The following is a 27083-nucleotide window of genomic DNA, read 5'->3' as shown; positions in this document are numbered from 1 at the left end:
ATGACTGTGCTGCTGTGTCAGTAAATAGGATGACCAAGTGACTCAATTTCCACACTCAGCTGGAGAATATCCTACTGCTGGTGTGATGGCACCCATGAGTTTCCAGCTCAGACAGCCAACCAACTCATTCTTCACAGTCAACAACAACAACGTGCATTTCTATAACACATTTAATAAAACATCCTGAATTTCCTCACATGAGCATTAACAGTACCCATCTTAAGTTTGTGCTTGTGTCTCCAATTTGTTTCCAAAGACACTGTTATAATTTCCATACAATAAAAATGGGAATGCAGACATTTTTTTAAACTTTCCGAGCCATAGCTTTATTTGTTGTGCAGATACACTGGTAGTTTATGCAGTGCTGGAGGAAGCCATTGTGGAACGTCTGGGCTTCCGGGTGGTCCCATCGCGGAATCCATTCCTGAATCGGTGATACACCACCTTCAGGTGACTCATGCGGCCTGTACCAGTTGTGTTTCTCCTTTTGGCCTCAGCACTCCAGTTATACTTCCTCTTTCTCTTGGCAGGGTAGGCACATTTGCCGCAGGTCGATTTCTGCAGGTGAAATGCTTTAGCCCCCACATCGTTGGCAAAGAGTGTGGGTCTTGTTCTGCTTTTTACCAAATGATGATGTTCCCTTTGTCATTTTCACTGCGCGCTGGGGAGCCATTGCAGACATTTTACCAACATCAATCAGTGGCTCTGTTAAATGGTTCATCACATTGTAATGTAATATTATAACATCCCTACGGTTATGAAAGCACGTCCTCTGGCTCAGTTTGATCTATACCTTGGTAGATCTGCTAATGTGAATTGCTATTTTTTCTTAATTGTTATGACACACATTTATTGAATCAGATATCTTGATGCTGATTGTCTCCCAGACAGATTTACTCCACCAATCTTAACAACCAGTGTTTCTTGTTTCCCAGTTTTATTTCCACAGTATTCAGCCAATCTCATTATTATTTCTCCCTTCTAGTTTAGCTCGTTCTTTTCTTCAATATCCTTTTTCATAATTCCTTTCCCATCTGCGTCCACCCAACTATTGATTTTATTACCAACATTGGTAAGGATGTAAGATGTGTCATACAGCCTAAAGTATATCACTATTTCTGGTGGTGGGTATTGATTCTTGAGAGCAATGCATGCAGGAGATAGTCCTTCTTAAGGAGTCCCTTCTGAAACATTATTAACATCAGCTCAAATGTCAGAATGAACCTGGTTTAGTCCTGGAGGTACATAACAGCAACAATAACAGCAGAATACAACCCCTCCATTCAATTGTGAACTCGCTGGCGTCTCATTAAGTGAGATGAATGAGTGAATCCTTTCCCACACACAGAGCAGGTGAACGGCCTCTCCTCAGTGTGAACTCGCTGGTGTCTCAGCAGAACACCTGTGGCTTTAAAAGTCTTCTCACATTCAGAACATTTGAAAGGTCTGTTATCAGTATGAACAAGTTGATGTGAATTGAGGTGAGCTAGACGAGTGAATCCCTTCCCACACACGGAACAGGTGAATGGCCTCTCCCCTGTGTGAATGCGCTGGTGTATCAGCAGATCCTTTGTAGTTTTAAAGCTCTTCTCACAGTCAGAACATTGGAAAGGTTTCCGATCAGAGTAAACTCGCTGGTGCAACTTGAGGTTGGTCAAACAAATAAATCCCTTTGCACACACAGAGCAGGGGAATGGCCTCTCCTCAGTGTGAATTCGCTGGTGTCTCAGAAGATCACCTGCAGTTTTAAAGGTCTTCTCACATTCTGAACATTGGAAAGGTCTGTTATCAGTGTGAACAAGTTGATGTGAGCTGAGGTGAGATAGTCGAGTGAATCCCTTCCCACACATGGAGCAGGTGAGTGCCGTCTCCCTGGTGTGAACTTGTTGGTGTTTTATGAGTTTCATTGATTGTCTGAAGACTTTCCCACAGTGAGAGCAACTGAACCGTCTCTCAGTGTGAACAAACTGGTGCTTGACCGGGTCCTCTCGTCTTTTAAAGCTCTTCTCACAATCAGAGCAGTTAAACAGCCTCTCAACAATATGAATGAGCTGGTGTCTCAGCAGCTGGGACAGAAAATTGAATCTCTTCTCACACACGGAGCAGGTGAACGGCTTCTCCCCAGTGTGAGTTCTCTGGTGTATATGTAAGCTGGATGATAATGTAAATCCCTCCCCACACACCGAGCAGGAGAACGGCCTCTCCCCGGTGTGACTGCGTCGATGAATCTCCAGCTACGATGGGTGAATGAATCCCTTCCCGCATTCCCATGGTTTCTCCATGGTGTCTGTGTCCATAAGGCTTTCCGGGTTGGACAATCAGTTGAAGCCTCGTTCACACACAGAACACATGTATGGTTTCTCCACACAGCGAATAGTTCTGTTTGTTTTCAGGCTGTGTAACTGATTAAAGCTCACTCCACAGTCAGTGCACTGGAACGCTCTCATTCAGGTCTGTGTGTGTCTCGGTGCTTTTTCCTGTTGTTTGAAATATTTCCCCACAGTCAGAACAGACGAACATTTCTCCTTCCACATTCAAAAGCCGATAATATTCAGGTCTGGATCTGAGTCATTCTGTCAGATCTTGATGTGATTTTTGGTTTGAGTTACCGATCTGCAAATCTTCCCCTTCTAAAACCCTGTAAAAAGAGATTACAATAAACATCACTGACAGTCCCGGACAGAAATTCAAAACAGACAATTCTAGTTCCTATGGAACATTTTTCTTCTCGTTCCCCCAAAGCTGTAAATCCCCATCCCACACACACTCCCTCCTCCCTGGGCTAAAATCCAAATAAAGTGTTGGATAATTAATTCTTTCTGTATCCTTTCAACAAATCCTACAGAGATAGCAAAATGTTCGATAATTCACTTCAGTCATGACTCGTGACAAAACATTACACAATCAAACGTCTGAATGTGTGTTCCCTTGCTGAAATGTGGGAAAATCTCTGGACTTCAGCAGAAAACTCCAGAATCCCACCTCTCAAAGGCACTGCCCAACCATATGGAAGTAAATGTATAATGGAGTTCAGGAGAAAAGATACCATCCACAAATAAGCTATGGGACAAATACACTACAAGACAGCCCGATCGCCCACTGTATAAAACTCATAAATAGGATGTAAATGATTGAGAGTTTAATGAACTCAAGCTGACAACATATGATCGAAGGACTTTAATAGAAAACGTAGAGTGCAGTAGACCTTTCATTTATATTCTATAAATTAAGGAGTCCTGCATTTTGTAACATATTGTAATGACTTTATGCTGAAATGATCATAATTGTGCAATCCTTTAACTGATTAATATTTTCACTTTATTTTAATATTGCCTATAATTACGTCATGAATGATGATTACTTGTTTTATTTGTATCATCATCACAATTCAGTACCTGCCACCGTGATGAGTTTTCCATAAACCAATTATCTATCGAACCAAACCAATTATCTATTAATCTGAATCACCTGACCGACCATACAGAATATCAGATGTTAACCTTGTGTCTAAAAATTACTGTGTGGAGACTTAATAAGCAATCATGAAGGTGGTTTCTCCACACCTCCCAGGCTTTCCTTCCTTCTTTCTCTCCCTCTTTAACTAAGTTAAACTCAGTCTCTTGTCTCATTTTGGTTTCTGGTTCTCTTCCTGCCCAATGTAACCCTGAGCTTTTACAAGAAGCCATTTGTTCAGTTTCCCAAAGAGAGATCAGAGTCCCCATGAATTTGAGCCCAAAGTGTAACCTCTTATTTATTGTCCCCGCTCCCCCATCCTCTGATGTGAACCATCCTCCACTCGCTGACCCAGGATGGCGGCCGTTAACCTGGGCCTGTTCCCGGGAGGGAGAAGCCCCGCAGCTGCAAACCAGGAGCTGATAATTATTCCTCAGGGTTTGCGGATCCACAAAGTGTTTGCAAATCCTCCCCGTCCAGCCGCCGACTCCATCGCCCTTGACCAGCTGCAGAAGCACCAAACAAGTGGCTCTCCATGGTCATGATTGACACTGCGCATGCTCCAAACACTAGAGGGCGGGGCACTGAACATGCGCACCGGTCTCCTGTGGTGTGGATAGGGGACATTCTCTACCACAGGGGATGCTGGGTAAAAGCCCCACCATTGTGATTCACAATTCAGGTTCCCGTGATTATTTTGTGGGAATGAGGTGGAGACTGACCGTAGCGCCAATCAATAAAGTTTGGAACTTGACGTGCTGTAACCTGCAAGGTTACAGACGAAGAACTGGATAGTGGGATTGGGCTGGCACAGACATGATGGGCCATATGGCCTCCTTCTGTCTTGTAAAGTTTCATTTTCAGTTTCCATCACTGAAGATGTTGAAGACTGAGATTTAGACTAAGACAGAATTTTGGTCCCTCAGGGAATCGAGGATCATGGGGAACAAGCAGGAAAGTGGACTTGAGGCTGAAATCAGCCATGATTGTGTTGAATGGCGGAGCAGGCATGACAGGTCATCTGGTCTAATCCTGCTCCTCGCCCTTATGTTCTTACAACAGCGCTGTCTGCTTTCATCTAAACTCATTGACAGACATCCAGAATATTAAACTCCAGCCCAGTTACAAGAGTTAGTAACAGCAACAGAAACAAAGGATGTGATTAACAACAGAATCCAACCTCTGCAGTCACTTGTGAACTCGCTGGTGTGTCAGTAAGTGAGATGATCGAGCAAATCTCTTCCCACACACAGAGCAAGTGAATGGCCTCTCCCCAGTGTGAACTTGCTGGTGTGTCAGCAGATTCGATGACTGAGAAAACCCCTTCCCACACACATATCTTCTCCCCTGTGTGAACCCGTTGATGTGTCACCAGGTTGGATGATGAAGTGAATCCCTTCCCACACACGGAGCAGGTGTACGGCCTCTCCCCGGTGTGAACTTGCTGGTGTTGAATGAGGTGTGACGACTGTCTGAATCTCTTCTCACATTGAGGACAACTGAACGGTCTCTCGTCAGTGTGAACAAGCTGGTGTTTAATTAGATCCGGTGAGATTTTAAAGCCTTTCCCACAGTCAGAGCATTTAAAAGGCCTCTCATCAGTGTGAACTCGCTGGTGTAAATGAAGGCTGGACATCAGAGTGAATCCCTTCCCACACACGGAGCAGTTGTACGGTCTCTCCCCAGTGTGAGTGCGTCGATGAGCTTCCAGCTGGGATGGGCAAGTGAATCCCTTCCCATACTCCCCACATTTCCACGCTTTCTTTGTGGTCTCAGTGACCTTGTGTCTCTCCAGGTTGGACAATCAGTTGAAGCCTCATCCACAAACAGAACACGTGTACAGGCTCTCCTCACTGTGAATGGTGTGATGTTATTTCAGGCTGTGTAACTTGGTAAAGCTCTTTCCACAGTCAGATAACTGGAACACTCTCACTCAGGTGTGTGTGAATCGATGCTTTTCCAGCCACACTGATGCTTGAAATCTTTTCCCAAAGTCAGAACAAACATTTCTCCTTCCATGTTCCTGATGAATCAAGTGACTCTGTCAGATCTTGATGAGATGTTTGGTTTGAATTTCCCATCTTCAAATCATTTCCTTCTAATATCCTGTAAAAAGAGTTTACAAAAGTCATCACTGTCAACTCCAGGATAGAAATTCAGAACAGACAATTCTAGTTTCTAGGCGACATACTTTCTTCTATTGTTCTCTCAAATATGTTGTCCAGTTAAACTAAAAGAGCCCAAAATCAGCATCAAAGCCCCAACTAGAGTGAAGAGAACCTCCCTAACTAAACCAGAATGTTGCTTCCAGTATCTCTGAGACACTCTGTACCCTGAGGTACCCATCGGTGGTGGGAGGTATCAATCGTACGGATGGACACCACATGCTCCCTCTCCAGGGCCATCCAGACACGGACAAGACTATGGAAGAGAGGCCAGCAGCCTCTTATGGGGTAGAAACAGAGAATTCTGGAAAAACTCAGCAAGTCTGGCAGAAATTGTGGAGAGAGAAACAGAGTTAAGGTTTCAAGTCCGTATGACTCTTCTTCAGAGCCAGTGAAGTCACCTCTGCTTGATGACAGCCTGAGTATATGGGAGATTTGTCTTTGAGAGGACTGCCACATTCCTGATTCTGTCCATGAGATGCCCAGAATGTGCCACAAACAGTGAAGGTGAAAGTTGTTGAGCTTCCTTTCCTGATCACTGTAAATCGTCCATGTTTCACAGTCAGACAACAAGGTACTGAAGACACAGGCCTCTGAAACCAGCATCTTGGTGCTGAGAGGCAGTTTGATGTTATTCCATGGACGATTCGTGAGTCAGCCAAAAGTGGAGCTGTTTTCCTTACGCGTGTATCGAGGTCTGCATTGAGAAACAGATTGTCTGTCACTGTGGACCTAAGAATTCACTGGCCACTTCCAGCGGGGTGTTATTTAGTGTGATCAAGGGCAGAGATGTGACACCCTGTCCCCAAACCACAGTTTTCTCGATGTTTACAGTAAGGGTGAACAAGTTACAGACATGGGAGAGACAGTTCACGAGTCTTTGTAGCTGAGTTTCTGTGTGAGTCACAAGCAGGGCATCATCACTGTAGAGGGGGTCTCTGATCGAGACAGGCTGTATTTTGTCTTCACTTTCAGTCTGGACAGATTGGAGAGGTTACCATCTGACTGAGTATGCAGGGAAACTCCCTCCATTTCTGCAGCGAAGGCCGAGGTCAGGAACATGGAGAAGAAAATACCAAACTAAGTGGGGGCTAGGACACAGCCCTGTTTCACTCCATTCTTCACACTGAAACTGTCAGAAGTGGAACCATCAAACTGTACAGTACAGGGCATGTTGTCATGAAAGGAGTGGATGAGATGGAGGAGCTTTGGTGGACAAAGTTTTTGTTGCAATCTCCTCTGTCCCCTTTGTTTTTGTAAATTGTGATTATTGTTGTGTCATGCATGTCCTGTGGAACGGATCCGATTCCAGCAGTTCATGAATTAAGGGGAATGATCACACATGGTGCTTTTAAAAAGGGACACTGCAGCCCCAAGTATCAGTGACACCTCCAGAATATTAAACTCCAGCCAGTTATAGGGGTTGTTAACATCAGCAGAAACAAACCTGATATTGTAAGACTATCAGTCCTGGATGTAATTAACAGCAGTGATAACAGCAGAATCCAACCCCCTCAGTCACTTATGAACTCACTCATGTGTCACTAGGTTGAAGGACCGAGTGAATCTCTTCCCACACACGGAGCAGGTGAATGGTCTCTCTCCAGTGTGAACTCTCTGATGTGCCAGGAGAGCAGACGAACACCTGAAATTCTTTCCACAGTCCATGCAGCTGAATGGCTTCTCCTCAGTGTGAATTTGCTGGTGTGACTCAAGGGTGGATGATACAGTGAATCCCTTCCCACATACAGAGCAGGTAAATGGTCTCTCCCCAGTGTGAACTCGCTGGTGTGCAATAAGGGTGGATGACTGCCTGAAACTCTTTCCACAAGAAGTGCAGCTAAACGGCTTCTCCCCAGTGTGAACTCGCTGGTGTCTCAGCAGACTGGATGACTGAGTAAATCCCTGCCCACAAACAGAGCAGGTGAATGGCCTTTCCCCAGTGTGAACTCGCTGGTGTTCAGCGGGGCCGATGAATGCCTGAAACTCTTTCCACAGGAAGTACAGCTGAATGGCTTCTCCTCAGAGTGAACTCACTGGTGTGACCTAAGGCCGGATGAATGAGTGAATCTCTTCCCACACACAGAGCAAGTGAATGGCTTCTGCCCAGTGTGAAGTCACTGGTGTATATTGAGGTCAGATGAAGACCTGAACCTCTTTTCACAGTGAGTGCAGCTGAATGGCCTCTCCTCAGTGTGAATTCACGAGTGTAACATAAGACAGGATTTCTGAGTAAATCCCTTCCCACATACAGGGCAGGTGAATGGCCTCTCCTCAGTGTGAATTCGCTGGTGTGACATGAGTTTGGTTGTCTGAGTGAATCCCTTCCCACACACGGAACAGGTGAATGGCTTCTCCCCAGTGTGAATGCATCGATGGATTTCCAGCTGAGATGGATAATTGAATCCTTTACCACAATCCTTACATTTCCATGGTTTTTCTATGGTGCCGGAGTCCTTATGTCTCTCCAGGTTGAATAATCAGTTAAAGTCTTGTCCACACACAGAATGTGAACGGTCTTTCCCCATTGTGAATGGTGTGATGTCTTTTCAGGCTGTGTGACTAGTTAAAGTTCCGTCCACAGTCAATGCAGTGAACACTCTGACTCATTTGTGTGTGTCTCGGTGTTTTTCCAGCCACACTGATGTTTGAAATCTTTTCCCACAGACAGAACAGACAAGCATTTCTCCTTCCACATTCAATTGCCGATGATATTCAGGTCCTGATGAATCGAGTGACAGTTTTAAATCTTGATGTGAAGTTTGATTTGAGCTTCCCTCTGTAAATCTTCCCCTTCTAATATCCTGCAAAAGGAGTTTACAAAACTCTTAACTGTCAGCACACAATTCAGAACAGACAATTCTAGTTTCTATGGACCATTTCTTCCTCTCGTTTCCCCAAAGCTGTAAATGCCCATCCCACACACTCTCCCTCCCCCCTGGGCTGAAATCCAAATCCATCTCACCATCTCTTTCCTCCACTCCCAGTTTTCTCCCTCCCTCTCCTCTGCCTGGGTTCAGTTCTCCAGCTCCTGTCTGCAAACTGACAATAAAATCAATGACAAAACAAAAACAGAATTACCTGGAAAAACTCAGCAGGTCTGGCAGCATCGGCGAAGAAGAAATCAGTTAACGTTTCGAGCCTTCATGGCCCTTCGGCAGAACTGAAGCATAGCTGTTCTGCCGAAGGGCCATGAAGGCTCGAAACGTTAACTGATTTCTTCTCCGCCGATGCTGCCAGACCTGCTGAGTTTTTCCAGGTAATTCTGTTTTTGTTTTGGATTTCCAGCATCCGCAGTAGCTTTTAGCTTTTTGTTTTTATAAAATCAATGAGTCTTATTGGGGGTTTGGGGCCTCCAGTGGGTGTTTCTGAATCCTCCCCGCCCACCTCCCAGGGTTTCCTTCCTTCCCACAGATCAGATTCCTCATTGATTTGAGCCCAAAGTGTAACCTCTTATTTATTGTCCCCCCCTCCCCCATCCTCTGATGTGAACCATCCTCCACTCGCTGAGCCAGGATGGCGGCCGTTAACCTGGGCCTGTTCCCGGGAGGGAGAAGCCCCGCAGCTGCAAACCAGGAGCTGACAATTATTCCTCAGGCTTTGCGGATCCACAAAGTGTTTCCAAATCCTCCCACCCACCGCCTCGCTCTGACTCCGCTTCTCCGGGACAAACAGACGCCTCTTCCCGCAAGGACATCAATCGCACTGCGCATGCTCCACGCTTCTCGACACTGCACCTGCGCACTGTTGGCCAGCTTCGTCTGCCTCACTGCGCATGCTCCAGCTCACACTGCACGGCTGATTGACGGCAGTTCCGGACCAATAGGAAGAGGGGCAGATTTGGAGGTCCGAGAGGGCGCAGCTGCTGCTCCAACCAATCGGAGTGAATGAGGGGCGGGGCTGAACCCGGATCTCCCTCATTGGCTGAAACTCTGCATCATTTTGAAAGCTGATTTGTCTCAAACTCCAGGAGAACCAGACCTTTCTGCTTGTGGCGTAAAACAGATGAAACCCTGTGGGTGTGGAGCAAACATTTCAACATATTTAAGTGAAATGTGGCAACATGTTGAAACAATGCACAAACAATTTAAGGCCTGACTTCAAGGCATCGCAGGGCAGACAGTGAATGTCACCATTAGAACAAGGCGAGTCCTTGGTTTCAATAAATGAACCGGCAGAAGGGTTAGGACAGGTTAGAGAGAAGTTTAATACTGTTATCATTCGGAACAACACAGACTATAAAGAAAATACTGATCTCAAAGACAATGTCTTGTAGTATACTGTGCTGAATCAGTTTTAAAGGGCTAAATGATGTGCGTTTTCTATCTTGAAAAGTTATTTTAAAATCTGGAACTTAGATAGTGATTAGGTGGGCAGGTTTGGATCAGTGATGAAGTGCCACATCAAAGGTTAATGCAGTAAATAAAAGCTCATGGTTCAGGGGGTAACATATTGGTATGGATAAAAGATTGGCTAGCTAACTGGAAGCAGAGAGTTGGCATAAATGGGTCTTTTTCCGGTTGGCAGGATGTGACAACTGGTGTGCCACAGGGATCAGTGCTGGGGCCTCAACTTTTTACAAGTTATATAAATGACTTGGATGAAGGGACCATAGGAACAGTTGCTAAATTTGCTGGTGACACAAAGATAGGTAGGAAAGGAAATTGTGAAGAGGATGTAAGAAGGAAACAAAGGACATTGATGGGTTAAGTGCGTGGGCAAAGATCTGGCAAATGGAGTATGACATGGGCAAATGTGAAATCGTTCGTTTTGGCAGGAAGAATAAGAAAGGCATATTATCTAAATGGTGAGAGATTGAGCAGCTCTAAAATTCAGCGGGATCTGATGTCCCAGTGCATGAATCACAAAACCTTAGTATGCAGGTACAGCAGGTAATTAGGAAAGCTAATAGAATGTTAAGACAGAGATGAGGAGAATTTTTTTTCCTCAGAGGGTTGTGTGTCTTTGGAACCTATCTAAGAATTATCTCCATCAAGCAGAACATCAATTTAAGGAAAATTAACATCATCTGTAATATCAGGAGGAAAGTAGTGGCTGCAATTATCCAAGGATATTGTCCTGCATTGTATACTATCTCTCACCGGAGCTGTTCACAAGGGTGGCAATAGAGCTCTCAATGTTTTTCATTTTTGCTGCTTCTCTGCCAGATGTTGTTCAATATTGCCTCAAAAGGCAGTGAAAGCAGGATCTTTGAATATTTTAAGGCAGATCTAGATAGATTCTTGATGAACAAGGGGGTGAAAGGTTATCGGGAGTAGGCAGGAATGTGGAGTTGAGGCTACAATTAGATCAGCCATAATCCTATTAAATGGCGGATCAGGCTCGAGGGTCCGGGTGGCCTACTTCTGCTCCTAATTCATATGCTCGTATGTACTCCAGCAAGCCTTAAAATCAGATTGACAATATTTCAGAACTGATTGCCTGTGACAGCAGCAATCTCATTGCTCTCTGTTGGTATGATCGATTGAAGTATTTAAAATGGAGAACATGGAAGTATTGATGGATGATGTACACAAGGAATTTGTGAACTAACTGAGGATAATAGTGAAGGGAAAGGAAGGACCTAGAAAGCAGCAGACTCTTTGTGTTGTTCCAGGAGAAGTGGGATCTGTGTGTGTAAATGTGAGGTTTAAACAGCACTCACATACACACACACACACACACACACTCACATACATATATGGGGACACTTCCTGCCTGATCAGATGGACAACATTTTGCCTCACAACAACCAACCTGAACAATACTGGGGATAAGAGCCATAATGTTTCAGAAATTTAAATGAACTTTACTCTTCAGGGACTGTGAAAAGTTTTGGCTGTCCAATTCCACCGATTTCTCTGAACCTTAAATCAATATTGAACAACATCTGGCAGAGAAGCAGCAAAAAAGAAAAACATTGAGAGCTCTATGGCCACCCTTGTGAACAGCTCCGGTGAGAGATAGTATACAATGCAGGACAATATCCGTGGATAATTGCAGCTACTACTTTCCTCCTGATATTACAGATGATGTTAATTCTCCTTATATTGATGTTCTGCTTGATGGAGATAATTCTTAGATAGGTTACAAGGAGAAAGAATATAATGGAAATGTTTGCACTGACAAAGAAATAATCTTCGAAGCTATAAAATGAAGAATATATTTCAGCCCCGAGGTGGAGAATGTAGACAGAGAGAAGCCAAATGTGGAAGACATAAATTTGATCAGGTACATACTGGAACGATGTTTCCACTTGTGGGAGGGATTAGAACCAGGGTATACAGTTTAAGAATAAGAGACCTCCATATAAGACTGAGTTGAGGAGAAAGTTTTTCTCTTGAAGGGTTGCTGGAATGTGGAATTCTCTTCCCCAGAAAGCAGTGGGGGCTGGGTCATTGAATTTATTCAACGAGTGTTAGACAGATTTTTGATAGACAAGGGAGTCAATGGTTATGGAGGACACACGGCAAAGTGGAGTTGAGACACAACCAGCTCAGCCATGATCTTATTAAATGGCGGAGCAGGATTGAAGGGCTGAATGGCCTACTCCTGCTCCTAAGTCCTATGTTCATAAATAATTCTAAAAACTGTATAAAGCATTTCTGTATAATAAAGGCGCTTGCACACATTGAAACCAAAGATCTGCAATAGAGGCTGTTCCTAGCAAGTCATATTTAAGATAAGAGTAGAACCAGAGGACACGAATTGAAGGTGACTGAAAAAAGAAGCAACTGTGAAATGAAGAAAAGGTTTCTATGTTGCAAGTGCGATCTGGAATGCACTGCCTGAGAATGTGGTGGAGGCAGATTCAATTGAGGTCTTCCAAAGAGAATTGGACAATTATCTGAAGAGAAAAAAAACGCAGGGCTATGTGCCAAAGATGGCGGGAGTGGGACTAGGTGAGTAACTCATGCAGAGAGCTGGAATAGAGACAATTTTTCGAATGCCTTCCTTCTGTGCTGTAATCATAGCATGACACTAGGATATAAGGGAAATGCAGTTCACCAGTGCATGAGAGGCTGATTGTTCCTTGTGCCCCAGTGCAGGAGTAGCTACGTTTTGGGCAGTGTGACCTGAGCATACAGAAAAAAAGACTGAGGCCAATGACAAGATTCTTGAGGGTAAAAGAATGCTGGAGGGAGTGGGTTAATAAAACCGGGGAGCTGCAGGCTGCACGAACTTCGAATGTGACCCCAGTCGCAATAATAAGCGGTAAACAAATTTATCTGATTAAATGAGATGGTTTTGCATGTCGGAGTGCCTGTAAATACTCGCTGTAAAGGATGCGGACTCTCAGAAGGCTCCACACCACCGGCTGCTCGTGTGTAACTGATATCCTATCAGTGTAATGTGCACCTGTATTTACTAAAGTGTTATAACCCCTCATTGTGCTTCGTGTCCAGTATTCTCTTCACCCATGGATCTTTTATTTTGCCTACTGCGATAAAATCTTACTGATTACTGGCTCGCCCCTATGGCGGCTTGTGTATCCAGAACACACCGCGCTGCAGAAAGTCCCCTATCAATGGCTATAGGAGTCCAGTGCGCAGGTGCAGTGTGGGTGTGCGTTCTGAGCATGCTCAGTGTCAGTCATGGTGACAGAGTGAGGAGGAGCGGACGGTTCGGGAGGCGGGAGGAGATTGTGAGCACAGGGTAGGAATGGAAACCGCGGCTGGACTGGGAACTGGATCAACTTCTGGGGTAGGCCCCAGGCCCCGTGTTTACCCCGCGGTGACAGGCCCGGGGGGAGGGAGCGATGGAGCCGGCGGCTGGACGGGGAGGATTTGGAAACACTTTGTGGATCCGCAAACCCTGAGAAATAATTATCAGCTCCTGGTTTGCAGCTGCGGGGCTTCTCCCGGAGTTCAGAAGAATGAGGGGGGATCTCATAGAAACCCATGGAGGTGGGAGTGTGTGCGGAACGTGGATTTACAGTTTTGAGGAACAAGATGAAAATATATTCTATCAGGGAAATGCGATGGCGCAGTGGTAATGTCACTGGACAAGTAATCCAGAGGTTCAAATCCCATAAATCTGGAATTAAAAGTTAGTCTCAGTAATGGTGACTATGAAACTACCTTTGATTGTTGTAAAAACCCATCTGGTTCACCAATGTCCTTAAGGAAATCTGCTATCCTTACCTGGTCTGATCTACATGACTCCAGGGCCACAGCAATGTGGTTGACTCTTAAATGCCCTCTGAAATGCAAGCTACTCAGCTACTGAGTAAGCTAGCAAGCTACTCAGTTCAAGGGTAATCAGGGATGGGCAACAAATGCTGGCAACATAGTGACGCCAACATCCAGAGAAAGAATAATTTAAAAACTGGAATTGTCTATTCTGAATTTCTACACCCTGTACTTACAACAATAAATTTTGTAAACTCTTTTTGCAGGAATTAGAAAGGAAGGATTTGTAGATGGAAAACTCTAAACAATCATCTTGGTTTGAGTCACTTGATTATTCTGGACCTGAATATCATGAACCTTCGAATGTGGAAGAAGAAATGTTTGTCTCTTCTGTACGTGGAAAATATTTCAAACATCGGTGTGACTGCAAAAGCACCAAGACACACACATCCAAGTGAGAGTGTTCCAGTGAACTGACTGTGGAAAGAGCTTTAACCAGTTACACAGCCTGAAAAAAAATCACACCATTCACAGTGGGGCGAAACCGTACACATGTTCTGTGTGAGGATGAGGCTTCAACTTATTGTCAAGCCTGGAGAGACACAAGGACGCCCACACCATGGAAACGTGAAAATGTGAGGACTGTGGGAAAAGATTCAATTCTTCATCCTAGCTGGAAATCCAACGACACATTCACACTGGGGAGAAACCATTCAGCTGTTCCGTGTGTGGGAAGGGATTTACGAAGACAACCTACCTGATGTTACACCAGAGAATTCACACAGGAGAATCCGTTCAGCTACATTACCTGTGGAAGGAGTTTCAGGCAGTCATCCAACCTTCTGACTCACCAACGCAATCACACTGGGGAGAGACCTTTCACCTGCTCCTCATGTGGGAAAGCATTCACGAGGTCCTCCAGCCTGCTGAGACACCAGCAAATTCATAAGTGACTGCAGGGATTGGATTCTGTTGTTATTGCTGCTGTTAATCACACCCAGGATTGATAGTATTGTGGAATATTGTGCGCAGTTTTGGTCTCCTTACCTAAGAAAGGATATACTTGCCATAGAGGGAGTTCAGCGAAGGTTCACCAGACTGATTCCTGGGATTGCAGGACTGTCGTGTGAGAAGTGATTGGGCTGACTAGTCCTGTAATCACTGGCGTTTAAAAGAATGAGAGGAGATCTATTTGAAACATATAAAATTCTGACAGAGTTGAACAGACTGGATGCAGGGATGATGTTTCCTCTAGCTGGGAGGGGGAGGGGTGTTGGGGGGAGGTGGTGTCTTGAACAAGGGATCTGTCTCAGGATTCTGGGTAAAACGTTTAGGACTGAGATGACAAGAAACTTCTTCACTCAAAGGGTGGTGAACCTGTGGAATTCTCTGCCATAGAAGACTGTGGAGGCCGAGTTAAAGAATATATTTAAGAAGGAAATAGATCAATTTCTGGACTCTAACGGTATCAAGGGGAATGCTGAGAGATTGGGAGGATGGTGTTGAGATAGAGGATCAGCCATGATCATACTGAATGGCAGAGCAGGTTCAAATAACAAAGAAAAGGACAGCACAGGAACAGGCCCTTTGGCCCTCCAAGCCTGCGCCGATCATATTACCCGTCAACTAAAACATTTTGCACATCCGGAAAGAACAAAGAAATACAAACTGTTCGAGGGCCGAATGACCTAGTACTGCTCCTATTTTCTTTGTTTCTTTCTCAGGTTTGTTCCTGCTTATGTTAACAACCCCGAGAACTGGATGGAGTTTAATATTCCTGAGATGTCACTGATTGTCACTTTTTAAAAGCCCCATCTGTGATCTTTCCCCTCTCAACTGGAACACATTTACAATAAAGTAATGAACTTTCACTTCAATCCCAATTTGGTCTTTGGTGCAAAATCTACAATTCAGTGTCTGAAAGGTTCCACTGATTAACATCTCCAATTAGAAAGTGCTGATTAGTCCTTACTGACAATTCTTACTGACTTCCACATTCTTCACCGTGACACCTCCTTTATGAAATTAAATTATCAAAGAACAATCAAAATATTAAAATATTTTACAGGCACATCAATAAAAGCTTCATCGATCAACATTGATATCAATGAAGCTTGGAAGTTGCTGAGTTCAATCATTTCTGACACAGCAGCAGTAACATTTGGTAAAGATGGAACCCACAACAAAGACTATTTTGAGAACTAATCAGCAGACATGACAACTGTTATTTAAGTAAAAAGCAAAACCTACCTGATGCACAACATAGACCCAACAGCTAGAGCCCTCTGTAACTTGAATGTAGCCCAGACAAGGAGATGCTGTTCAATGTCATGAAGCTATTAATGTCTATAATATTTTGGAAAATATTTTTCTTTTAAAATAGAGGTTTAGTCTGCGGGCATGTCTTAATTGGATTAAAGCCAGTTAGTCTGGGTGCTTTGAAATGTGCTAGTTTTGTTATGTAACAGAGATAGCATGAATTTGCATTTTTTGAATAGATCATTCAACAAGTGGGGTGAAAATTGACACTTTTCTACCAGCTGCCAAGCAATTTGTTCATATTACTCATAAAGTTGGTATTATGAAAGGAGTTTCATTGTTAAAAGGTGAAGTTCAGAGAGGTTGTTGATACAATGAGAATTAACATTCAGTGGGGCTGGTAGGTATAATTTCAGTAGTTTTCAGGTGTGCAGGCGAGGCAATGTAAGGTCAAAAGGCAGCTGCAAGCCTCCAACTGGCTCCAAAGTGAAAATAAGCTCATTTTGAATTCGTGAGGTGAAAATGCTTTGCCTGGTGTTTGGTTAAGTCTATGGGTTGCTGTTGCCTTAATGGGGACTAGTTTGGGAATTTGTTAAAAACTATAACAGTAGTAATTTGTAGCCATGTGTATATGTTTTAACCTGTGTAAATTAATAAATGTTTCAATTAGTTTAATGTAAAACCTCGAGAACTGATGGTCTGATTCCTGAATTTAAGGTCGCACCTCAAACATAACACTCAAAATTATAGGTTATGACAGTTGTTTAAAGTTTCCCTCTGGGATTTTTAAATAACTATACTTCACCAACTGCATTGGCCATAACAGCAAATAAACACTGGATCGACCTGTGTCAAGAAATTCAACCAACCTGCGACGAAGGAAATCTATGTGCTATGTAGTGATTGGATGAAAAGGGCACTTGGTTCGACCATCACCAAAGTTGACTCCCACTGAAATCTTATGGTGAAGTGCTCACCAACAGAAGTAATCAGATGTCCCGCTGGGTTGAACATTACTGTGATCTGTACACCCATGAGATGGACATCTGCCAGTCTCTGTTTGACTCTCAAGTAACTTCCTGTCATGGTTAGTTGGACAAGGAACCCTCATCACTCGAGCTTGAAAAGGCCATTGATTGTTCAGCAAGCAGAAAGTCACCTGGCTTATTGGAATTCCAGCTGAACTGCTCGAGCATGGAAAGTCCCATCTATTGTTAGCACCCACTTCTCTGTTGAGAGGTAGGAACCATTCCACATGCGTGACACAAAAATCATCACAATAACCAAAAGCAAAGGTGACAGAAGAGATTGTGACTACTGGGCCATCTCACTCCTTAGCGTCACTAGGAAGACCTTCACTAGGGTCATGTTTTAAAGACTTTATCTTTTTGCAGACCGAGTCTATGGAGAACCACAGTGGTGTTTCTTGCTGGTAGTTCTACAGTGGACATGATCTTCTCCATACACCAGCTACAAGAGAAGTTGGAAGAAGAAGAAAGGAAGAGCAATAGTGATAGGGGATTCGTTAGTTAAGGGAACAGAGAGGTGTTTCTGCGGCCGTCAACATGACTCCAGGATGGTATGTTACCTTCCTGGTGCCAAGGTCAAGGATGTCACCGAATGGGTGCAGGATATTCTTCTGGGGGAGGGTGAACAGCCAGAGGTCGTGGTCCACGTTGGTACCAATGACTTAAGTAGGAAGAGGGATGTTGTCCTGCAGACAGAATTTATGGAGCTAGGTAGAAAATTAGCAAGCAGGACCTCAAATGTATTACTGTCCATATTACTTCCAGTGTCATGTGCAAGTGAGTATAGAAATAGGAGGGCTTTAGATTCCTGGGACACTGGGACTGTCTCTGAGGGAAGATGGCACCTGTACAAGCCGGAAGGGTTGCAGCTGGACAGAGCCAGGACTGAGCTCCTTGAGGTGTGTTTGCTTGTCCTGTTGGGGGGGGGGGGGGGAGTGGGGGGAGGGGGACGCTTCAAACTAATTCAGCAGGGGTGTGGGAACCAGGAGTGAATATTAGAGAGTAATACCAAGGTGCACAAAATACTGGGAGAGACAGATAACACTGAATAGCAAATAGGGAGTGAGGGAGAAAGTAATGCACTTAAAATCTGGGTTACACTATATGTATGTGAATGCACGGAGTATAGTAGATAAGATTGCTCAGTTACGGGCGCAGATTGCCATGTTACGTTGTGGCGATGATAGAGACCTGGCTCTGGAAAGGGCAGGACTGGGTGTTAAATATGAGAACAACGTGTTGAGGAAAGATAGAGCAGGAAGAAAAGCAGGAGGGGTGGCTGTATTGATTAAGGAAAGCATTGCAGTGCTGGAGAAAGAGGATGTCCCAGAGGGTTCAAGGACAGAATCAATTTGGCTACAGCTAAGGAACAAAAAGGGTGCAATTACATTGCTCAGTGTAGTCTATAGACCAGCAACTAGTGGGAAGGATGTAGAGGACCAAATCTGCAGGGAAATAGCAGAGACGTGCAAACATTATAGAGTAGTTATAATGGCAGACTTTAATTTCCTGAATATAGACTGAGGTAGTGGTAGTGTAAAGAGTTGAGAGGGACAAGAGTTCCTAGGGTTTGTTCAGGCAAATTTTCTACAGCATGTGTCCAGTCCAACAAGAAAGGAAGCACTGCCAGACCTGGTTCTTGGAAAAGATGTGAGCCAAGTATATCAGGTGTCAGTGGGGGAATATGCAGGAGACAATGATCATTCTATCATAAGGTTTAGGATGATGGTAGAAAAGGACAATGTGCAATCCAGAGTAAGAATAATTAACTGGGGGAGGGCCGACTTCAATAGAGCAAGAACAGAACTGGGTCGGATAGACTACAACCAAAGGTTGGTGGGAAGAGGTAGCTGAACAATGGGCTACCTTCAAAGAAGAAATGGTTCGAGGTATATTCCCTCAAAAACGAAAGGTAGGGCAAATAAATCCAGAGTTCCCTGGATGAAAAATGAGATAGAAGTTAAGATAAAGGAGAAAAAGTGTGCCAATGACAGGTGTCAGATAGAAAATACAATTGGAAACCAATCAGATTACAGAAGGTTCAGAAGGGAGGTGAAAATGCAAATAAGTGAAGCAAAGAGGGGTCATGAGAAATAAACTGGGGCCAACATAAGGGGGAATGCCAAAGTCTTCTATAGGTACATAAAAAGGATAGTAAAAGGAGGAGTAGGGTCGCTTAGGGGCCAAAATGGGGGATTATACATGGAGGCAGGGTGAGATGTTAAATTAATATTTCACATCTGACTTTACCAAGGAAGCAGATGCTGCACAGGCCACAGTGACAGACGGGGAACCTCTGTCACTGGAAGGGTACAAAATTGATAAGGGGGAAGTGTTGGTTGAACTGTTGGTACTTAAAATTGACAAGGCACGGGGACTGGATGAGATGCATCCAAGGATATTGAAAGAAATGAGAGTGGAAATTGCAAAGGCACTGGCCATAATCGTTCAATCTTCCTTTGACTCAGCGGAGGTGCCAGAGGACTGGAGAATTGCAAACATTACGCCCTTGCTCAAAAAAGGTAAGTATAAGCCCAACATTTACAGACCAGTCAGTTTAACTTTGTTGGTGGGGAAGCTTCCAGAGAAAATTATTCAGGATAGAATTAGTCGTCCTATGGAAGAATGTGGGTTGATTAGGAAGAGCCAGCCCGTATTTCTAAAGGGGAAATCGTGTTTAACAAACTTGCTGGAGTTCTTTGAAGAGGTAACAGAGAAGGTTGATGAGAGTAATGCTCTTGATGTGTTTATGGACTTTCAAAAGGCATTCAATACAGTGCTGCACAACAGACTTGTGAGAAAAGTTATAGTTCATGGAATAAAAAGGACAATAGTAACGTGGACAGAGAAACAGAGTTAATGTACATCTGTATGACTCTTCTTCAGAAGAAGTGATTCACTCGGTCATCCCATTTCCTGCACAGCAACACAGTTACACCTGAGGTACCATTCAGACACTGCATTTGTGCAAAGGGGTTGACTCACTTTGCCCACCTGTTAACACACCAGTTTTAAACCTTCAGAGGCTTTGATCCAAAATTGCTACATTTCTACTGACAAGAGAGTTTTAATGTTCTGTGTATGGGGAGAAAAGTCACTTGTTCAAACCGCCTACTGAGAGTCCAGTGATCTCACAATTAACCATAGATGTATGTTCTGCTGTTAATTATACCGGGACAGAGCTATGGTGGAGTGCAGTTTGGTTGCCGTATCAATGGACTTAATAATTTTATATACCACAAACACAGAAAGTGCTGGAAAAACTCAGCAGGTCTGACAGCATCTGTGGAGATGAGTCAGCTCTGAAGAAGAGTCATACGGACTCGAAACATCAACTCTGTTTCTCTATCCACAGATGCTGTCAGGACTGCTGAGTTTTTCCAGCATTTTCTGTTTTTGTTTCAGATTATTCGAATCCGCAGAATTTTGCTTTTATGATAATTTTATATCTTGGCCCTGTGGCTCCAATCAGCATCGGATCACAAAACATAATTTTCCGTTGAACACAATCACGTTTCAATGGCAGCATTTTACCCAGCATTCGCCGCGGGGCGGAATGGACCCTATTCTTTTTATTCATTCACGGGATGTGGGCGGTGCCGGCTCGGCCATGGTTTAGAGGAGCTCCTTGCGCAGGCGCTGTACCGGGCAGCGACAGGAACATGCGCAATGTGAGCTCAAACCGGAGCATGCGCAGTCCAGAAAGCCCGGAGCTGTCCGAAGGACTGAGAAATATCGAGAACAGGCGAGTTAAGGGAGCCGGTGAGTGGGGAGGAGTGGAAGCGACGGAGATGGCGGGGATCTTCATAAACATCCAGTAGAGGTCTGAAACCGTGAGTAAGAAGCTACCGGTCCTACCATTGCATCAAACGAGGTGGCGGCAGGCGGGGCCCGCTTTACCTTCGGAGTGAGGCCCGAGTAAACCGCCGCCATTTGTATAGGGGCAATGTGCAGCAGGGCGCATGCGCCGCCGCCATTTATATAGGGGACAATGTGGAGCTGGACTCAGAATCACACAGAGCAGAAGAGGCCCTTCGGCCCATCGAGTCTGTACCGACACGTGAGAAACACCTGACCTACCTACCTAATGGGCACTCGGCCCATAGCCTTGAATGTTGTGACGTGCCAAGTGCTCACCCAGGTACTTTTTAAAGGATAAAAGCAAAATACTGCGGATGCTGGAAATCTAGAACAAAAACAAAATTACCTGGAAAAACTCAGCAGGTCTGACAGCATCTGCGGAGAGGGATACAGATGATGTTTCGGGTCCGTATGACCCTTCATCAGAACTAAGACTTATAGAAATGAGGTGAAATATAAGCTGGTAGGAGGGGGTGGGACAGGAGAGCTCGATAGGGGGCCAGTGATAGGTGGAAGCTAAGAAGAGATTTCCAACTTTTCAAGAATGTGAGGCAACTTGCCTCCACCACCCTCCCAGGCAGTGCATTCCAGAACGTCACCACCCTCTGGGTAAAAAAGTTTTTCCTCACATCCCCACTAAACCTCCTGCCCCTCATCATGAACTTGTATCCCCTCGTGACTGACCCTTCAATTAAGGGGAACAGCTGCTCCCTATAGACCCTGTCCATGCCCCTCATAATCTTGTACACCTCGATCAGGCCACCCTTCAGTCTTCTCTGCTCCAACGAAAATAGCCCAAGTCTATCCAACCTCTCTTCATAACTTAAATGTTTCATCCCAGGCAACATCCTGGTGAATCTCCTCTGCATCCCCTCCGGTGCAATCACATCCTTCCTATAATGTGGCGACCAGAACTGCACACAGTACTCCAGCTGTGGCCTGACCAAGGTTCTATACAACTCCAACATGACCTCCCTACTTTTGTATTCTATGCATCAATTGATAAAGGCAAATGCCCCATCTGCCTTTTTTACCACCCCACTGACATGCCCCTCCGCCTTCAGAGATCTATGGACACACAAGCCAAGGTCCCTTTGTTCCTCAGAACTTCCTAGTGTCATGCCGTTCATTGAATACTTCCTTATCAAATTACTCCTTCCAAAGTGTATCACCTCACATTTTTCAGGGTTAAATTACATCTGCCACTTATCTTCCCATTTGATCATCCTGTCTATATCTTCCTGTAGCCCAAGACACTCCCAAAGCAATTAAGAGAGCAAACAGGGGGTATGAGAAAGCTCTGGCTAGAAAAGCAGGGAAAATCCCAAGATATTCCAGAAGTATATCAATAGGAAGAGAATAACCAGGAAATGAGTAGGACCCATTAGGGACCAAGGGGGAAATCTATGGGTGGAGCCGGAGTGACTGGAATGCACTGCCTGGGAGGGTGGTGGAGGCGTGTTGCTTTATATTCTTTAATAAGTACCTGGATGAGCACTTGGCACATCATAACATTCAAGGCTATGGGCCAAGTCCTGGTAAATGGGATTAGGTAGGTAGATCAGGTGTTTCTCACATGTTAGTGCAGACTCGATGGACTGAAGGGCCTCTTCTGCACTCTGTGATTCTGTGATTAAGCTCCACCCTGCACTTTATCTATTCCACTAATGCTTCCACTGATTTGCTCCCCTTGTACCTGCTAAAAGCCTCTCTTTTCCTTCTCATCATATCCTGAATATCTCTGGTCATCCGTGGTTCTCTCGTCTTGTTACTCCTTCCTATTACCCTAGAGTGAACATGTTAAGCCTTAACCCTTCCCATTTCCTTTTTGAATGCCCCCTACTGCTCTTCTGTAGATTTCCCCACAAATAGTTGTTCGTAGTCTACCTTGGCCAGATCCTGCCTTATTTTACGAAAATCTGCTCTTCCCCCAATCCAAAACATTTTTTTTGCAACTTGTCTATTTCTTTGTCCAAAACAAGCTTAAATTGTACCATGTTGTGGTCTCTGTCACTAAAATGCCCCCCACATGTGCGTTCATCCCTTTCCCTGTCAGCAGGAGGAGAGAATATTGTTAAAATTTCTTCTTGATTTCTTCTCCGCCGATGCTGCCAGACTTGCTGAGTTTTTCCAGGTAATTCTGTTTTTGTTTAGAATATTGTGAGTGTCCATCCTGGACTGACAGGGATGGATTTTGGAAACTCTTTTTACAGGGGGTTAAAAGGGGAGGATTTACACAGAATAAACTCAAACCAAGAGAAATGTATTTTTCCTCTGAATGTCTATCCTGGACTGACAGTCATGGATTTTGGAAATTTCTTTTCCAGGGTATTAGAGGCAGAGGATTGACGGACGGGAAACTCAAACCAAACATCACATCAAGATCTGACAGAGTCATTTGATTCGTCAGGACCTGAATATCATCAAACTTTTAATGTGGAAGGTAAACAACTTATCTGTTCTACCTGTGTGCAAAGATTTCAAGTAAGGGTCAGAATAATTAACTAGGGGAAAGCCAACTTCAATGGGGTAAGAATGGATATGACCGAGGTAAGTTGGAATTTCAAAGGGAATGGAGTTTAAAAATAGGGAAGCCTTGCTAAAACTATACAAGGCACTAGTTGGACCACACCTAGAATACTGTGAAGAGTTTTGGTCCCCTTCTCTCAGCAAAGATATGCTGGCATTGGAGGCAGTCCAGAGAAGGTTCTTGAGGTTGATCCCGGGTATGGAGGGATTTTCTTATGAGGAGAGGTTGAGTAGGCTGGGCCTGTACTCATTGGAGTTTAGAAGTGTGAGAGGTGACCTTATTGAAACATATAAGATTCTTAGGGGTCTTGACAGGGTAGATGCTGAGTGGGAGAGTCTAGGAACAGGGGGCATAATCTCAGAGTAAAGGGTCACCCATTTAAGACAGGGATGAAGAAGAATTTCTTCTCTCAGAGGGTAGTGAATCTGTGGAAACTTTTACTGCAGAGGGCTGTAGAGGTTTGGTCGTTAAGTATATTCAAGGCTGAGATAGACAGATTTTTAACCTGTAAGGGAATCAAGGGTTATGCAGGAAAGTGGAGTTGAGGATTATCAGATCAGCCATGACCTTATTGAATGGCGTACTTCTGCTCCTACATCTTATGGTCTTATGAATCAAAGGTTGGCAGGTGAAACAGTAACTGAGCAATGGTCTGCCTTTTAGGAAGAGAGAGTTCTGATACAGTAAAGATATATTCCCATGAAGGGGAAAGGTAGGGTAAACAAATCCACAGCTCCCCCGATGAGAAAAGAAATAGAGATTGAGATAAAGGAGAAAAAGTGTGCTTATGACACATGTCAGCTGGATAATAAAACCAAGAACCAGGATGAATAGAGAAGGTTCAGAGGGATTTGGAAAACCAAATAAGAAAAGCAAAGAGAGCATGAAAAGAGACTGAAAGCAAACATGGAAATACATCAAGAAGTCTTCCATGGGCATGTCAATAGTAAAAGGATGGTAAAAGGAGGAGTGGAGGCAATTAGAGACCAAAGAGATGATTTAGGCATGGAGATAGGGGTCATGGTTGAGGTATTAAATGAATATTTTGTATCTGCCTTTACCAAGGAAAAATATGCTGCACAGGTGATTCTGAAAGAGGAGATAGTTCAGACCCTTGTGGGGTTTAAAATTGATAAGGAGGAGATATTGGATAGTCTGTCTGACAAAGTTGACAAAACCCCAGGACTGGATGAGATGCATCCAAGGATACTGAGGGGAAATGAGAGTGGAAATTGTGGAAGCGCTGGCCATAATTTTCCAGTCTTCCTGAGATTCAGAGTTGCTGACACAGGGACTGGAGAATTGCAAATGTTACACCTTTGTTCAAAAAAGGTGTAAAGAGAAGCCCAGCAACTACAGACCAGTCAGTTTAATCTCGGTGCTGGGGAAGCTTCCAGAAATGGTCATTCAGGACATATTTAATAGTCACTTGAGAAAATGTGGGTTAATTAAGGAAAGCCAGCATGGATTTGTTAAGGGAAAATCACGTTGCTTTAGGTTTTTGATGAGGTAACAGAAAGTGTTGTTCAGGGTAATGCTGTTAATGTTGTGTTACATGGACTTCCAAATGGCATTAGATAAGGTACCATACAACAAACTTCTGAGCAAAGATTATAGCTCATGGGATAAAAGGGACAGCAGCAACATGGATACGAAATTGGCTGAGTGACAGGAAACAGGGAGTAGTGGTTAATGGATGTTATTCAGACTGGAGGAAGGTTAAGAGCTGAGTTCCCCAGGAGTCAGTGTTTGCACCCGCGCTGTACCTGATACATATAAATAACCCAGACCTCAGTGTTCAGGCACAATTTTGAAATTTGTGGACAGAGTCTTGAGTGGGCATAGACCACGCAGCAGGTTCCCTTCCCTGAGATGAGGAAAAATTTCTTCACTCGGAGGGTGGTCAACCTGTGGAGTTCTCTACCACAGAAGCCTGTGGAGGCCGGGTCACTGAGTATAGCCAAGGAAGAAATTGATCATTTTTTGGATATTAGGGGCATCAGGGGTTATAGAGAGAAAGCAAGAATATGGCGTTGAGATAGAGGAACAGCCATGATCATATTGAATGGTGGAGCAGGCTCAAAGGGCTGAATGGCCTACTCCTGCTCCTAATTTCTATGTTTCTGAAGGATATTAGTGAACCAGTTGGGTTTTTAGGACAATCCAGCAGTTTTCATGGTCACTTTTTCCTGGTGCCGGCCCCACAAATTACCAGATTCATTCAGCTCAATTTCACAACCTGTTTTTGTGGGTTCTCTCTAACTCACTTTTTCTGTTTTAAATCAATTTCACAGGGTATTAGAAGGAGTGGATTTGCAGTCGGGAAACTCAAACCAAACATCACATCAGAATCTGACAGAGTCGCCCAATTTATCATAACCTAAATATCATTGGATTTTGAACATGGAAGGAAAAAGCACCGTTCACAGTGAGGAGAAACCGTACACGTGTTCTGTGTGTGGACGAGGCTTCAGCCGATCATCTGACCTATCAGAACATAAATGCCGTCACAACGGGATGAAACCATGGAAATGTGGGGAATGTGGGAAGGGATTCAAATCCCCGTCTGACCTGGAAAGTCATTGGCGCACTCACACTGGGGAGAAACCATTCACGTGCTCCGAGTGTGGGAAGGGATTCACTCGTTCATCCTATCTGCTGATACACCAGCGAGTTCACACTGGGGAGAGGCCATTCACCTGCTCTAAGTGTGGGAAGGGATTCCTTCAGTCATCCAACCTGCGGACACACCAGCGAGTTCACACTGAGGAGAGACCTTTTAAATGTCCGGACTGCGGAAAGTGCTATAAAGGTTCCATGGAACTGATGCGCCATCAACGTGTTCACACTGACGAGAGACCATTCAGGTGCTGGGTTCAGGTGGTTGTCTCAACTCACTGCGCACAAGCAGAGTCACACTGGGGAGAGGCCATTCACCTGCTCTGTGTGTGGGAAGGGAATCACTCAGTCATCCAAACTGCTGAGACATCAGCATGGGCACAGTGATGAGAGGCCATTCACCTGCTCCATGTGTGGGAAGGGATTCACTCAGCAATCCCATCAGCTGACACACCAGCGAGTTCACACAGATGAGAGACCTTTTAAATGCCCAGAGTGTGGGAAATGTTTTAAAAGCTCCCAGGACCTGATGCCTCATCAAAGTGTTCACACTGGGGAGTGGCCGTTCAGGTGCTCTCACTGCGGGACTGGGTTCATCTCAACTCATTGTACACCAGCGAATTCACATTGGGGAGTGGCTGTTCACCTGCCCTGAGTGTGGGAAGGGATTCACTCAGTTATCTATCCTGCTAACACACCACTGGGTTCACACTGGGGGGCAACCATTCATCTGCCTTGAATGTGGGAAGGGATTCACCCACCCATCCAACCTTCTGAGACACCAGCGAGTTCATACTGGGGAGAGGCCGTTCACCTGCTCTGAATGTGGGAAGGGTTTTATCCAGTCATCCAACCTGCTGACACACCAGCGAGTTCACACTGGGGACAGACCACTTACATGCTCTGAATGTGGGAAGGGGTTTGCTTATTTATCTACACTGCAGAGACACCAGCAAGTTCACAAGTAACGACAATGGTTGGATTTTGCTGTTAATCACATTCAGGACTGAATTATGTGTATTGGGGTCTGTTTCTG

The 27083-nt window shown here is 44.5% G+C and overlaps 3 pseudogenes across 1 annotated transcript; 1 reads left to right on the top strand and 2 right to left on the bottom strand.

The window, feature by feature from the left end:
* Nucleotides 1-354: 354 nt before the first annotated feature.
* On the bottom strand, nt 355-721 carry LOC144673243 (large ribosomal subunit protein eL37-like; annotated as a pseudogene).
* On the bottom strand, nt 578-20970 carry LOC144673247 (uncharacterized; annotated as a pseudogene). Its single transcript, XR_013574273.1, has 4 exons — nt 20896-20970; nt 7164-8083; nt 4787-5164; nt 578-2201 (listed from the first exon to the last, which is right to left on the bottom strand). The product of XR_013574273.1 is annotated as an uncharacterized LOC144673247 (transcript).
* LOC144673240 (uncharacterized) lies at nt 20742-27083 on the top strand (annotated as a pseudogene).

This window comes from Cetorhinus maximus, unplaced genomic scaffold (assembly GCF_964194155.1).
Source record: "Cetorhinus maximus unplaced genomic scaffold, sCetMax3.hap1.1 HAP1_SCAFFOLD_320, whole genome shotgun sequence".
NCBI lineage: Eukaryota > Metazoa > Chordata > Chondrichthyes > Lamniformes > Cetorhinidae > Cetorhinus > Cetorhinus maximus.
This window is presented reverse-complemented; position numbering and strand designations above follow the sequence as displayed.